The following is a 15560-nucleotide window of genomic DNA, read 5'->3' as shown; positions in this document are numbered from 1 at the left end:
ATGAAGCAAATAGCATTAGAACTATTCGCCTTAGGCGGCTTCGTGCTTTTTAAGCGCCCGAACGTCACTTCGTCATGATTTAGGTAGTTATCTGAAGTGATTTAAGTGATCGTCTTGCCTCAAGCGATCATCTCGGCGTTTTCGTTCAAAGTGGTTTTCAAAACAAAAATCTCCTGGCGGTCTGTGAGGTCTTAAAGGCACCGTTTTAAAGGTTTTATTTTTCACTAGCAGCTTAATACTAAAGAACATCTGAAAGTGTACACACATATATATATATGAGAATAATAATTTTTCACCGTTATTTACTATTTTTATTTTTTGTTTTTTTTTACAGTTCGCTCCTTAACTTTGACACGGTACTTTACAAGCTGTTCTACACTGTATTTCTTGAATACTCAGAATTGACAGCTGACATAAAAACTTCGGGGAAATAATATAGCAAAAGTTAAGGTGTAACTGTGCCTTCAGAACTTAACGCAGAGCAGACCAAGCAAATGCATAAATCATGCCGAAATCTCTCAGAACGGCAGCAAACACTTCTCTACAGCACATTGCAGTTGGTACATGAGGTGGTTTGTAATGCACCGCTCTCTGTTCGTGAAGGCTTTTTGCAATGTTTGTTCTGAGCACAAAGTAAAAAATCTTGCCACGTATTTCGTTAATTGACAGCCTGAGAGCCGGGCCGTCAAGCAGGGAAGCAAGTCTGGGCTCTGATCCTGTAACCGCTAATGGAGTGAGTGTTTGCTGTTTATCAGGACTTCTAGGACAAATTGTTCATAATTTTTGCAAAACTAGGGGCCAAGCCCCTGCTTTAAAAATCAAGCAAATGAAGATTGAAAAATCCACCTAATGAAAAATAAATCTCATAATGAACAATTAAGGGAACTATACAAAATGCTGGATATAGCTCATTGTCAGGGAACAGACTTGGGTAGAAAATTAGAAGTACACCCAGAACGTGGTTGTAGGACATGAGATTGAAAACCTGATCATTCTGAAGTTCGCTGTGTTAGTATATTTCGTGTATGAAGCTCCCGCAGTGCCAAAGAGGGGAAAGTGCAAGTCTACAATGCATATCTTTCTGTGCTTGACAGCATGCCTTCGGGGGAGTTATTTTTATATTAAAAATACGTGCTTACTTTACTTCAAAATATGTGAAATGCCTTTGCTTCGGGGTTTTATTTTTGTGGGGTTTGTTTTGGTTTCTTGGGGGTTTTTTGTTTGTTTGGTTGGGTTTTTTTGTTTTGGTTTTTTTAGTGAAAAATTTCGTACACTGTTTTTCAGTGGTTCTGTTGCTTGCATAATTCAATAGGAGAGTTGTGCATATTTGCCATATTGTTGCTGACAGAAATGACATGGTAAAACACTGAAAACAGGCAAAAGATAGCTAGATTGTTGTTCTAAACCTACATGACAGGACTAATTTCTAGCTTAATTGTGTATTTTTCTAGACACCGTCTGCTTCTTGTTACTTAGAAATACTTTCAAATATGCAAATAAATCACTGGCTGTTCCTATAAGAGTATTACTGCTGCAGAGGAGCACAGCAGGAAGAGATAACTGCATGAGCTTGATTCTTTACCTGACCTAAATTGGCATAGGTAGGAACATTTCCTACTAGCTGGGAATCTGTGATATTGACAGATTTATTTGCTATTAAGGTCCTGGAATTTAATTTACTCAAGCCTGCAAAGGGAGTTTTGATGGATAAAGATACAGGATCGGGCCCACGCAAAATAAAACAAACAAAACAACAAAAAGAGTCAATCGCTGAACAATTGGTTTCAGCTTCTTTTATTGTGTTTTAAATCCTGTTTTAGTTTAACTTTCAAAATTACTGTTGTGATACAGTTCATCAAGATGTCTGGAAGTCAACAGCAGAAAATTCTGCTGATCCAAATAGCCTAGTAAGACTTTTAAAAGGATTATGTAGCTGTATGTATAATAAAAAGCAAAGTACTGGTAATACAGGCATATATAAGGGCTACAAATATTAATACACTGGAGTGTAAAACAGTGACCAGATTTACATTGTTGGAAAGGGTGTTTCCTGGTGCAGGTTTTTTCATAATTCTTTACTATGCAGTTGCCTGTTGTCCCTTACTTCTGGGACCGATATCTCTCTGAAAAAATAACACCAAAATAAATACTTTTATTTTTGTCAATGCTCATCTGTATTTTCCTTTTTGAATATCTTAAGTCATCATATTTCTTCATGGTCTGTTTCCCGTTAAAATAAGAGGGAGTTTTCCCAGTGAATCTGACAGACATTGGATTATGCCCTAAAGGAGTCATACACTATATTTCACTATATTTCATGCAATGCCAAAGAATAAATAAGCATGAAATCTGATTAGATCTATTTTTCTCGGTATTACAATTATTGTGATTTACACAATTGCTACATAACACATTTTGCAGATTATGTCCATTTTATGCATGTTAGAGAAACAGATTTGTTCTTCCACATTTATTTAATTCGTCCCAGTAAGTTGTATAGGTAGCTGCTCACAGAAAGAAAGAGTGGAGCAGTGAACTACACAGAGAGTTCACAAGTGCAAATTTTTGCAACAGAGATTCAGGAGTGGTTTACACCTGAGGCTGTATTGCCTGATGATGAGGACAGAATAGCTGAGTGCAACTCCTAGTTTCTGTTTCTCACCCTCAGGACCAACCAGGTGTGTGACCTTCTCTCAATTTACAGGTCTATAGATAGTAACTCAGAGTTTGCTGCGTTGAAGCAGGTTAGGAATCTTGTCTGCAGTGCTCCAAGAGTCACCGTTGAAAGACTTTTGGAAATACAAAGCATTGTGTAGAAGCAGTGTCAGAAATACAGAAATAACAGAGCTCTTGCATGCCAGAAACATTCCTACTGCGGATATAGGTCAAAAATATCAGGGATAATTCATGGCTGCATCAGAAGACTGAGTTTCCCTACACCAAACACAAACTAAATCTACTTTAAAGTAAGTGCAGAAATTGTGCTTTCCAGACATGGGGGGGAAAGAGCATGTATAAAGCACACTGTAGTAAGTTGACCACTTGAAACTGATTTTTTTTGTGGTTTGCTTTAGGTTTTCTTAATATTTTGTGGGTTTTTTTCAAGCCATGAGCTTCTGAAAACCAGCAACAGAAATCTTCCTCCTCATAATTTCTGGTGAACTAGAATTATGTTACATTTTGGTGGTGTAAGCCATTTGTTTCACTTTGGACCATTATAATTGTGAGTTCCCAACCTGCCCCTCTAATTCTATTTGAATTATTCAGTCATGGTAAAGTCTATTGCGCTCATGTATCCTGACTGTTCACTGTGAACCTCATGTCACAGGGGCTCTAGAAACCATCCCTTGCCTTCTTTTAGAAAAAAAAACCAAAAAAAAAAACCAAAAAAAACAACAACAAACAACAAACCAAACAAACAAACAAAGAAACAACCTATATGCGTGCAGCTTTGCAAACACCAAGTTCTTACGAATGTGAACATCATCCTGAACATTGCTGCACCACAGAATAAAAAGACCGGAGTGTCACGTAATAAAATGGTTAACCACTCAAGACTCTGTTAGTGTGCAAGGTCTCAGGCTTGTTCAGGTGGCAGCACGAGCTCTGGAGTCCTACCTAGCTGCTCTGAGAAATGAGGGCAGGTTTGCAGCTCTCACCTCTCAGAGGAAGAGGGCTGTGTTATCGCCCGGGCAGGCAAGCAGGGCACGGAGGTAATTCTTTAATCTGCCGCAGGAGGGTTGGGGGACTGCGGAAACACTGAACTGTAGCATCGAAGTGCTTCTTCAGCCCTTGGTTTGAATCCCATGGCAGCAAACCAGAATGGACAAAAGGGAAACAGAGTAAGGGAAGGACAGGAATTAATGACATCTTAGAGAAACATGAGCCGCATTAGCTCAGATTAGCACTCGCTCTGAACGCAAGGTGAATTTACATCTCTTGGTCAGGTTTATGGTTTAATATGCAGTTATATAAATACTTCAGGGTTTGGGGAGTTTTGTTTGGTTTTTTTTTTTCCCCCAATGCTAAGCAGTTTTGTACAACCAGTTTTGGTTCCTCAGCCCCTTTTCTCACTAATAAGTCAAAATAGCCATTCTATGGTTTTTTACTCATAAGAAATCTTGTTCAATATCAACACAAAACAAAACAAACAAAGCTCAAGCACACAGAGCAATTGAGGAGGCACCAGGGAGCTGGTGTATTTCTGATGCAGAAAGGCAGGGACAGGTGTAATATTCAGTCTCTTCCTACGGAGGCAGAAAAGGCAAAGGTTTTGTCATTTCAATGGATGTCCCCATGCATATATCATTCCCTGTTCCCATGCACCACGTGGCATACAGCTCTGGGGCTGCTGTGCTGAATGCACAGAGAGCAGGAGAACCCACAATCCTGTGGAGACTGGGTGATCTGGAGGTGCCCACACACTGCCTCCTCCCAGCCCTGGGCAGTCTGTATGTTTGTGTTTTTCTCTACCTAAACGCCTGCCCTCACACCCCCACCTTCCCAGATCAGAGCCAAGGGTGCCAGGAAGGCTCAGGCTGGCTCTGAGGTGGTAGAACCCACGGTTACCAGCTCAAAGCAGAAAGGGTTGAACTTTCTTTTTTTCACTGTAGAAAGGATAGCACAAATGGCACATTTGAGGCCAGCCGATTTCTCTATTGCCATAACATCACTGTTCTTTGTCTGTTCCCCAGAGCTTTACTAGTACATAATTTCCAGATTATCACTTCCATCTTGTGCATATGGAGATGCTGCTCTAGTAGAGTTCATTCTCAGGAGAAAATATTATGCATTTTAAATTGTTCTCCTTGTCTTTTCCCTGCAGATATATTTTATGCTAACAGGGAATGCAATCTTCAGCACAAACCCAGGAACAACATGGTGAACTATAATAATTATTGGACCTGTTAGGTCTATTGTAGAAATAAATCTTCTGTGAACCAACATTTTCCCTCTTATGTTTCACAGAGAGACAGTAACCCTTCTGCTGTCAATGAATTAATTTGCTAAAAGAAGCTGGAGTTCATAGATAAATCTTCAGATTATTTCTCATTTACATATTAGCTTAGCATTTATGTGCACTTCTATTTGTGTGATACTCCTGGGGACAATCCAGGGAACAATATGAATCATCTAATATGTTAAAATTAGGCTACAATAGAAAGGGGGAAAACTACCTTTTTTTTTTCTAAATTTTGAATTCTTTAGAATAGTCTTTGTGATTAATTATCTAGCACTGTATGCATAGTATTCCAGAGTAATTTTTGCAGCTGTCTGATGCTAGAGCATACTTAAAGTAAGCTTTCTGTGCTTCTCAGAGTGTGTATTATCTCAAGGATTGCTGGTGGTGGCTTGTGTGATATTCTGGCTCACACATGGATTGGTTTTTTTTCTTATTTAGGGTGAAGAAACCAGGTCAGAGACATACATGAAAGCAGAATCAGTGTACTTCCTATTTCCTGTGGAGTCCCCAGAGCTCTGGTTTGAAATCATTACTGCTGTTAATTAATGCTTTGCCAGCTGTCTGCACTAATTTTATAGCATTTATGTATGCAGAGCCGTTGTGCCTCAGATTCCTGGTTGAGAGTCCTGTAAGCAAGACACTACAATTACACTTAGATGTTCATTTGTTATTTTCAATGGGGTCTGCTCACAGATAATTTCTCTTTAGATTTTCAAATTAGAAGGCTCACTGAAGAACTGATCTACTTTGGGACATTTTAGACTTTTTCATTTTAATTTTTTTGCTTGATTTATGGCAGTAACACATCAGCAAAAAGGCAAAATGGCCTGTTTATTCTTACTTTGAAGGTAGACATCAGTTTAAAATTGGAGTGAAAATGCTGGCCATTATAATGTGTTAGCCAGACAGAAAACATAATTTCTGTTTGTGTTAGTGGCTGCCCCGCTGCCCTGAATGCCTCCATTTAGCTGCAATGCATGCATGGCTTTGCTTGCCTCTTTCCATCACCCTTTCATAAAACCTTCACTTTTCCTGGGGATTTGGAAAACCAGATGGTTGCAGTAACACAATTCCCAGTGACCAACTCCATTTTGCTGTAGCAGTCCTGCAGTTACAGTTAGCTAAATGTTGAGTTCAGTATTTGTTTCCCATTCTCTCCTTTGAGGACTTCTGTCAATGTGGGCTGTTAGGCAGCTGTGGCATTTCTGACAGAAATGGCAATGTTTCAGTGGTGGCTTTAGAGTGAGAGCCCATTGCTCCGGAACTGATTCATCTGATTGGCTGAGTGCCCTGGTTTCCATGGGGATAGAGTTAATTTTCTTCCCAGTAACTGGTGCAGTGCTGTGTTTTGGATTTAGGATGAGAATAATGTTGATAACACTCTGATGTTTTAGTTGCTGCTAAGCAGCGGTCAAAGACTCTTCAGCTTCTCATATTGCCCTGCCAGCAAGTAGGCTGGGGACACAAGAAGTTGGGAGGGGACGCAGCTGGGACAGCTGACCCAAACTGGCCAATGGAATATTCCATATCATAATGGCAACATGCTCAGTATACAAACTAGGGGGAAACTGGACAGGGGACAGTGTCCAGGAACTGGAAACTGTCTGGGCAATGGTCAGTGGGTGGTAAGCAATAACATTTTTATATTCTGATAATAAAAATAAAAACCCAAAACAACAACTGCAGTAGTAGTAGTAATAATAATAATAATAATAATAATAATAATAATAATAATGTCCCCCCTCTTCCTTTCCTGTCCTATTAAACCATCTTTATCTCATCCCACAAACTTTATTCTTCCTTTCTTATTTTCTCCCCCATCCTGCTGAAGGGAGAGAGGAAAGGAGTGAGTGAGCTGCTGTGTGGTGTTTATCTGCCTTCTGGGTTAAGCCACAACAGTAATTTTTCTGACACCAAACATGGTGTCCAGAGGGTGAAGATAATGACAAGTCTGACCAGAGTGTATTGAAACAAATTTTTTATAAGCATTCATTGTATTAGTTGAATAGTCACTGATCACAATGGTGATTTATTTGTTCTCAGAGATGTATTATATAGCATCTTACTTGCTGTATATGTTCCTTATAGTGGTGTTTATCACCTCTGGGGTCTGGCTTATGTTTATCATTTTGTTGCGGTTTGTAATACTGACTTATGATATGATAAAATTGCTGGTCATGAGACTAATCTGGTATCTGTAATCAGCGCTGTTGTCATCTCCATACTCTGGGAGCCATCTCTCAGAAACCAGTGATAATTACACTCTTTATGTCTTCTCCTTAGAGAGCCAAGCTACAGGTGAGAAAAAGTGTTTATCATGTCTCCCAATACTGACTTATGATATGATAAAATTGCTGGTCATGAGACTAATCTGGTATCTGTAATCAGCGCTGTTGTCATCTCCATACTCTGGGAGCCATCTCTCAGAAACCAGTGATAATTACACTCTTTATGTCTTCTCCTTAGAGAGCCAAGCTACAGGTGAGAAAAAGTGGGGGAAAGTGTCTCCCACTCCTTTACCCTCCTTTTCTCCTTCCCCTTTTTTTAATTCTCCAGGCTAATTACAATAGCTCTTGAGAATTTTGAATATTCTTGGGATGTTCACACCGACATGTTCCTGTTGACATGTCCCATGTTACTAAATGTGTTCTTGGTCTTGTTTAAAGTTAAACAACTATTTAAGAATACCTCCAAGAGGTCTGCCTCAAGGCCGGATATTTCTGAGTGTCAGAGTGCATGGGACAGTACAGGAAAGCACCTAAGACAGTGTGTACCTCCAATGTTTTGAACTTCACCCCTGAACAAGAGCGGAACTCTGAAAAAACAGTAAAATGTTTGCGAGAAGTGAGCTGTTACACTGGCAGTTCCAGAGAGACACAAATCATTGCAAGATGCTAGGGCCTGGCTCATGCCTACTGAGCCCTGTTGAACACTACTCAGTACCCTCTGGGGGAAGAGAAGGTCTCCTAATCTGACAACAGAGTGACAGGTATTGCAGCTACTCCAAACTCCATGATGGGCATCATGGCAGAACTGGAGAACCAACCTCTGTCGTTATCAGTCACTCCTATACACAAGAAGAAATGTTGGAAGTCAAATCATCTAATAAAGGAAGAAACTTCCCTTACTAAGGGAAGAAGTGGATGAGGTAGACTACTCCAAAGTAATACCACCAAGAGAACAGAAGTGGGAAGATACAAGAACTCATAAACAAGGTAGTGACAATCCAATCTCTATCCCTGAGTTTGCAGTGAGATACGTGAAAAGATTTCAACCATCTTCCAAGCGAGCCCATTGTCCCTTGTCTGTTCCAATGCTGGGCTAATGGGGCTAACTAGCCTGGAATTAGAGGGTAGGGATGCCAAACAGCTGAGATTCATTTCTAGGGTAGGGGGCATTGACAAAATGTTTGGAAAAGGGTCATGAGATCCTCAGCCTCTGAAGGCAACTCCTGTTCAGGTGTGAAGGAAAGATATTCCTTCAAGGATGATATGTCACCCAGGCAAGTGGACCAACATGGAGAGAGGTATCTTGTACCTGAAGAAGTTAGCTATGTGCTGGAGGTGATTTGTGATAACCTGCACAACAGGTGTCCTGGTTTCAGCTGAGATAGAGTTGATTTTCTTCCCAGTAGCTGGTGCAGTGCTGTGTTTTGGAGTTAAAATGAGAATAATGTTGATAACACACTGCTGTTTTAGTTGTTGCTAAGTGGTGGTCAAGGACTCTTCAGCTCCTCATATTCAGCCATTGAGTGGGCTGAGAACACAAGAAGTTGGGAGGAGACACAGGCACAACATCTAACCCAAACTGGCCAAAGGGATATTTTATATCATATGACATATATACCCCAGCATATAAACTGGGGGGACACCTGGCCAGGGGACGCTGCTCAGGAATTGTCTGGGCAGTAGGTGATGAGCAATAGCATTTAGCATCACTTGTTTTGTACATTGCAATTATTTTATATTTGTTATTATTACTGTAATTATTATTATTAATTTTCCCCATTAATTTTCTGTCCTTTTAAACTGTCTTTATCTCAATCTACAAATTTTACTTTTTGTCCAATTCTCTCCCCCATCCCACCGAGGGGGGAGAAGTCAGTGAATAGCCGTGTGCTGTTTAGCTGACTGCCAGGTTAAAACACAACACTAGGTTAGTGTTTGATGTATTCCTGACCTCCTTCTGCTTCTAGTTCCTCTACTAGGTTTATATTTTTCATACCTGCTCCCAGAAGTTATTGTTTAACTTGTGTATTATTCCCTGTACACAAAATACTATTTCATAATGGGGAAAAAAAGTTGCATGAGTTTATCTAAAGCATCAACAGAAAAATAAAGCAACATTACAGTTATTCCAGTTTTCAGTAATCCAAGTAATGATGTGGTCCCTATGCACTTGAATTAGCAAAGTTTCTTTGTGTTTCCCTTCATGTCTCAACTCAGTAAATGGTAAAATTTCTGTGGAAGCCAAGTAATGGGGGAAGGGTTTGGGGTTTGAAGTCTTTAGAAATAGATAGTGTTACACAAATATATAGCAAAATATATAGGTTATCTGATTGGTTTATAGGTGTAGGTATAGCAAAGGAGTGATCTAAAGATTTACAGGTCCCCTCTAAAGCCAGACTGTGCTTATTTCTATATTGCTTTTACACTCTCCTGATTCAGCATTCCTCAGTTTCTGCTGTCTTTATCAGATTTGGTCATTTATGGGCAAATGTCTTTCAAATAAGCACTTAAAAATACTTGACTGCATGTTGAATTATTAAGATCATAAAATGAGGTAAAAAAGGATTCTTAGATATTAACGGGTACAAAATACACCAAAGGATTTCTCTTTTCCTCCCCCTCTTCCATCCCAAACAGTCCTTTTCAATATTGAACAGGTCTGAGAACAATCCAATCCACCAGGTCAAGATAGGGTCAGATTTCCTGACCTGCTTGCCCCCTCCTCTTGATAATCTAGAAATGAAAATCAATTCTTGTCTTCGAGCTTGTGAGGAGCTCATAATTGCTTTAGACTAAAGCACCGAGTGCCTGCTTTTTCTGCCACCTTTCAATTCTTAGAGATGGGGATGTCATTTTTCAAGTGGAGTGCACTGTCAGGATTAGATTGTGCGGTAACCAAGTAGAAAGATTTCTGCTCAGAATGAGATTTCTTCTCACCAGTGTGCCTTTTAGTTGTGTCCAAGTTCTTCTTTTCACTATTACTTATAGCAGTCTCATAAAAGGTTTTGAGCGTATTATCTCTGGAAAATAGATTTTTTATTAGGGGCAAAACTGAAGCTCTTTTGTAGACACTGAAATCAACGGATAAGTATAAACTAAGGCTAAATTTGTTTCTTGATCTTTTGTTTATTACACTTTCTTTCACAAATCCTATCAGTCAAATTTGGGTAGAATAACACCTTATTTTTATCAAGTATATCTTTTTAGTCAACTAAACTGAAACGTGGGGTCTATTCAATCACAATAGAATATTTCTAGGCCATTTTGGATTGCTGTGAATTGCTGTCCTGTGAATGAGTCTGTAAGAGGCTGTGCAGTGCCAGCTATCTGATGGGGCTTACCATGCAGGGTAAGCACGCAGGGCTCTGACAGGCAGGTTGCTGCCCCTGGAGTGGGAGAATGGAATGTAAATCTTGTCCCACCAAATTCCCAGTTAGGGGAAGAGAGGACTTTCTGAGAACCATACTCCCTTCTGATGAGATTTCCTAGGAGAGCCCGAAACCTCACATCTTTAACACCTTATCTGCGTTGATTTACAAAACAGAGAATAAGATAAAAGGGATCCAGCTTTTTTTATGTGAAGGTTCCTGAGAACCATATGGGGAAAGTTCAGTGGAAGAGTGATATATCACTTGCTTTTCAGCAGTCTTTTGCTTTTAACAGCTCATGTATATCTATTTTCATCTATCCTGATTAAAAACGTGTTTGTGATATTGGTGAGGTCTTGACTTCTACAGTTTTTGTCCCTTATGCCTAATGTTACGGTTATTATCTAATAAGAGGTCACCCTCACCCTTGGGGAAAAAGACCAGAAGTTGTTCTTCTGCTGAACAACTCTTGCATTTCTGATAGCACAGGTATCCTGCATAGCTGTCTTAAAATCAGAGGAAAGGTAGCTCTTTCCCCACTAATCTTCTGCTGCTAGGATTTGTGGTTAGGCAAGAAGAGTCATTTAGATGGCAAAAGAAACCATAACTAAGACAGTGATTTATTGCTAGAATGATTTTTTTCTTTCCTTTCTTTTTTCTATGCATAGGTATTGAATGAACATTTTTATATCTGTTTTTACTCGTCTGGAAGCTGAGAGTTTCAATAAGGAGAGCTGCCAAGAATTACAGTGAAATGAGGCCCAAATAATTAATTATGTCAGCAAATGATGGTACAATATCAATAGCTAATAACAGTCTTAATGTTAAGGGTGGGGTAGGGGAAGAGCAGAAGGAGGAAAAGAGAGAAGACAATCTTTGCTTTAGGTCCTACCGGGATGACCAAAGTAAGGCCAGATTAGAGTAATAGCTTCTTAGCTTTTTTTTTTTCCTGAGATCCGTGATGGCTCTTGAATCTCATTTCCAGAGTCTCTGTTGCAGCAGGTAAATATACTGTGAAACCATGGAAAATTTGAAGGCCTGATGGTTTGGCACCATCAATCTCTCTTTCCTGACAAGGAAGAGTGAAACAGAAGGGCATCTTTCACGAAGCAAAGTCCATTTCTCTGCTGATACCAGCTGGTCCAGGGAAGCTGCATGAGGTAATGTCAGCGGAGTCTCTCTTCCATATTTCTACTCACTTCATGGATCCAATCCTTCCTTCTCTCAGACCACTGTTCAGATGGCACAGCCATAGTACTGACAAAAAGAGGCTTGGAACCAAAGGCCTATCTTTACCCTTCTTTACGAGAATTGCACACACTGATTTTGAATTTCACTCACTGATATCAAGAATTAGCATTGCTCTTGAATGGGGAGTGAAATAAAATGTACTTAAGTGAGGTAGGGCTCAAGTACACGAGGTTTCTCCTTATGCACTTGCCTGTGCTAACATACAACTGAAAACAAGGAGAATTTTTTGCTTGAATCTGATCAAAGCCACCAAAATCCTCAGTTTAATTCCTATGTTTGTTACACTGTCTCCATAAGGCAAGTTCTGGTTTCTTGGGGAGATTGACAACATTCTGAAGTTTTAAGATACTTATTGTATCTCACCATTAGTTAAAATGTAACTTTAATTCTGACCTTCCTGTGATTATTAACTGAGTTTATACTCCTAGAGAAAAAAGTTTCCAGCTCAGTCACTCTTCTTTTTCCTTGCATCTTGCCTTCTCCGTGCAGAAAAGTTTGAGATTCTAAGATGGGATTGAAAACCAAAAGTGCAGAGGTGCTAACCAAAGACTCCCCTTCTGTTTCTCAAATAAAAAGTAAAAAAATAGAAAGAAAAAGAAAAACACTTTCTGACAAAATGTAATTGGAGAGCTGTAGTGACTTTTTCTTCATTTCTTTGTTTTGCTTTTGATAATTACACTGTATCCCCATAATATATTCTACACTGAATTATTGATATGCACTTTCAACCTCAGCCCCTGAGTCCCACTGTTGTTTCTGACTGAGAATAACAAACACACTTCCTCCTCTAATGTGCCCCTTGAGAAGTGACTAAACACAAATATTTATCACTGCTTTTCTTGCCTGTATGCATCATCCCAGATGTTGATGTTGAACCTCAGTTTTTTTCTCTTACTTCTTGCTCCTGAGGGTTGTGCAAAAATGATTTGAGCTCAGGTTGAGACCTGGGGCCTGTCTTGCTGATAGGACTGAGATGATTGCAAGCGCATGGTGGCTCTGAGGTCCCTGTTCAGCCTATAAATGACCAGACATGTGACATGATGCAGAAGGACTTGTTGCCTCTAGAGTCTAAAGGATGAAGAGAAAGAAGGTTTTGTCCAGTAACTTCTGGGAAACAGAATCTGTGAGACCTGATACCCCTTGGTCATTCCCTTTATACAGGCCTTTTCAGAACTTCTACAATTGTAGCAGACTCTAATTTTGATTCCCAGTTAAAATCATGTTTTTCTATACCAGTTTTTCAAAAGCTAGTGATTTTTGTGTCCCCAGTGTCCAACCTGAACTATATGAAGAAATCCAAGCAGCACTCTGGCAGCCAGACAGGGCAAACAAAACTAATTTTTTGTTTGTTTGGTTGGTTGGTTGGGGTTTTTTTCACTTTGACTCACAAAGCCACTCTAAAGGCAAGAAGTGCCTTAGACCTCTAGCACACTCAGTGCTCTATTAACTCATAAGGCTGTTGGATGTTGATCTAGATCCAAATCACCTTTAAAATTAAGCCATCTATCTGTAGACCTTCACTCAGCAGGAGCAATATTTACTTTTTCCTTACTTAATGCGTAAAGCATTATATATTATATGGGCAGCATGAATGGTAGATAAATCTAGGTTCTGTTTTTGGCTTTCAGTGGTATTGCTAATAAAAGAAATATGTTTCAAACAACTTTTTTTATAAATCACTGTTAATTCTGTAGAAGATTAAACAATAGTTTGGTCCCTCAGGATATTCATGAGCAGATGAAACATTAACCACAGGGTCTTAAATGCTTTATAAATCTGCAGTACATTCCTGCAATGGAGAAATAAAACCCATGATTTATAAACCAGCAGCCCATGAAGGGATAGTTACTTTTGCAGAGACAGGGCTACACACTAGGTAGGGCTGGTACATTTTGCTTATCAAAATCTGGAATAGTCTTAGATGAGTTGCCTTTGTCCAATGAGATGGACCTCATTGTGCATGAAGGGTAATTTGTACAGTAAATACATTATTTATTTGCTTGTGTGAAATAGCTGCATCTCTGGTCTTGCAGGTTTTGGGTTGTCAGACAAGCAGTGAATGCAGTGAAAATCCAAGGAAGTCCATTACTCATAAACTTTTAATGCAGGATGTTCAATGCAAAAATAGTAGAGGTTATTCTTTATAATCCAGACTATTTGGCAATCCTAGAATGAGGCCAGGTCACAGCATTGCCTTCATCATAGAGCAGAGAATTTCTGCATTGGCCAGAAGGCCAAAGGGTCACCTTGGACTCAAAGGCAACATATTCCTCCCTAGTGCCACCCCTCCTCTCCCCCCCCCACTTCCCTCGCCCAGCTTCCATTAATCTCATTGTATATCATGGCACCAGCTTTTCATCCTGCCCACTAACTAACCGTGTATTTAAGAGTAGGTGAGAATATATGGTGTTGATCCCTTCCTAACCTGGATGATGTGGACAGTTTAGCCATCTCCGCTTGCCTTGGCTCAAGATTACTTGAGCCTGTTACAGGCTCATGCCCAAACTATTAGGGTAGGGATATTAGGTCTCAGCTTCCACAGTCAGATCTGCACAGGCATAACTTCAGCTGAAGGAATCATTTCACTTCACCTTTTCGAAATATGCACAATTACAAATCCCTTTCACTTGTGGTGGCAGAGCAATGACAAGAAAACCTGTGAACCCACAAGGGAACTTCTGTCATATCGTTATATATTATATATGATATACGTCATATCATATATTATGGGCAGTGCTGCTGTCCACTGCACGCTGTATTCGGTGTCACACACTTCTTTAATACAATAGGAGGGAATATGCTCTGCTGGTATAAAAGGGGGACACGGGTCAGGCTGGAGAGAGGTGGGCAGAAAGCACGATTCTTGTTCAGTGGAAACACTGTGCTTTAGGTCATTTTCAGTTCAAACTGAAAGATGCTTCTGTCAGAGCGACAGAGAAGTTCCCTGGCTGCAAGGTCCATGGCTCATCCCTGCCTGCAGTAGGGACATCTCACCAGCCTTCCCTCTCATATTAGGCAACAGAGGTTTTAGCAGCAACGTGTGTGGTGTGGTGTTGGGAAATTTCCAGTTAGTCGGGTGGGTACCTGGGACCTGCTTCCCACACAGGAAGGTGTGAGACCTCTCTCTCCTAAGGATCCCGCACAGCCCCGCTCAACCGGCGGGAGGAGCGCGGCGTGGCGGCGGGCGGACAGCAGGGGGAGCTCCGCGACCGCGCAGCCGCTGGCTCCGCGCCGGGTGCTCCTCCCGATTCCCTAAGGAGCTCTTCATCCTCCTAATGCCTGCAATTAGGAATAAACGTGCGCGTGTGCCTATACGTGCGAGTGCCTATTCATGTGAGTGCCTATACGTGTGGGTGCCCACACCACAGGTGTGCACAGGCCCGCACATCCCTCTGCATACAAATGTCTCCACAGACATGTTATTCCCGCTCCTTCCCCGCGACAGAATTAAAAGTACGAAACCCGATGATGTAAAAAGGATTGAAAAAACACCAACCAAACAGAAAAAAAAAAAAAAAAAAACAAAACCAAAACACACACACACACACAAAAAAAATCAAAACAAAAAAGCAAAAATTCTTCCCCAAAGCAGAGGGGTAGAACTGGAGGTCAAGTAGCATCTGTGCAAAAATAAAAAAAGAAGTACAAATTAAATAAGCATATCTAAAATCCAACCCCAGCTTGATACAGTAGGACTTTAAGACATAAGTGAATGAATTTAAAAGGCTGAGGCATAAGCCTTAGGAACAA

This window comes from Pipra filicauda, unplaced genomic scaffold (assembly GCF_003945595.2).
Source record: "Pipra filicauda isolate LSUMZ 115617 unplaced genomic scaffold, ASM394559v2 scaffold88_size2543281_pilon, whole genome shotgun sequence".
Classification (NCBI taxonomy): domain Eukaryota; kingdom Metazoa; phylum Chordata; class Aves; order Passeriformes; family Pipridae; genus Pipra; species Pipra filicauda.
Note: the sequence above shows the minus strand (reverse complement) of the source record.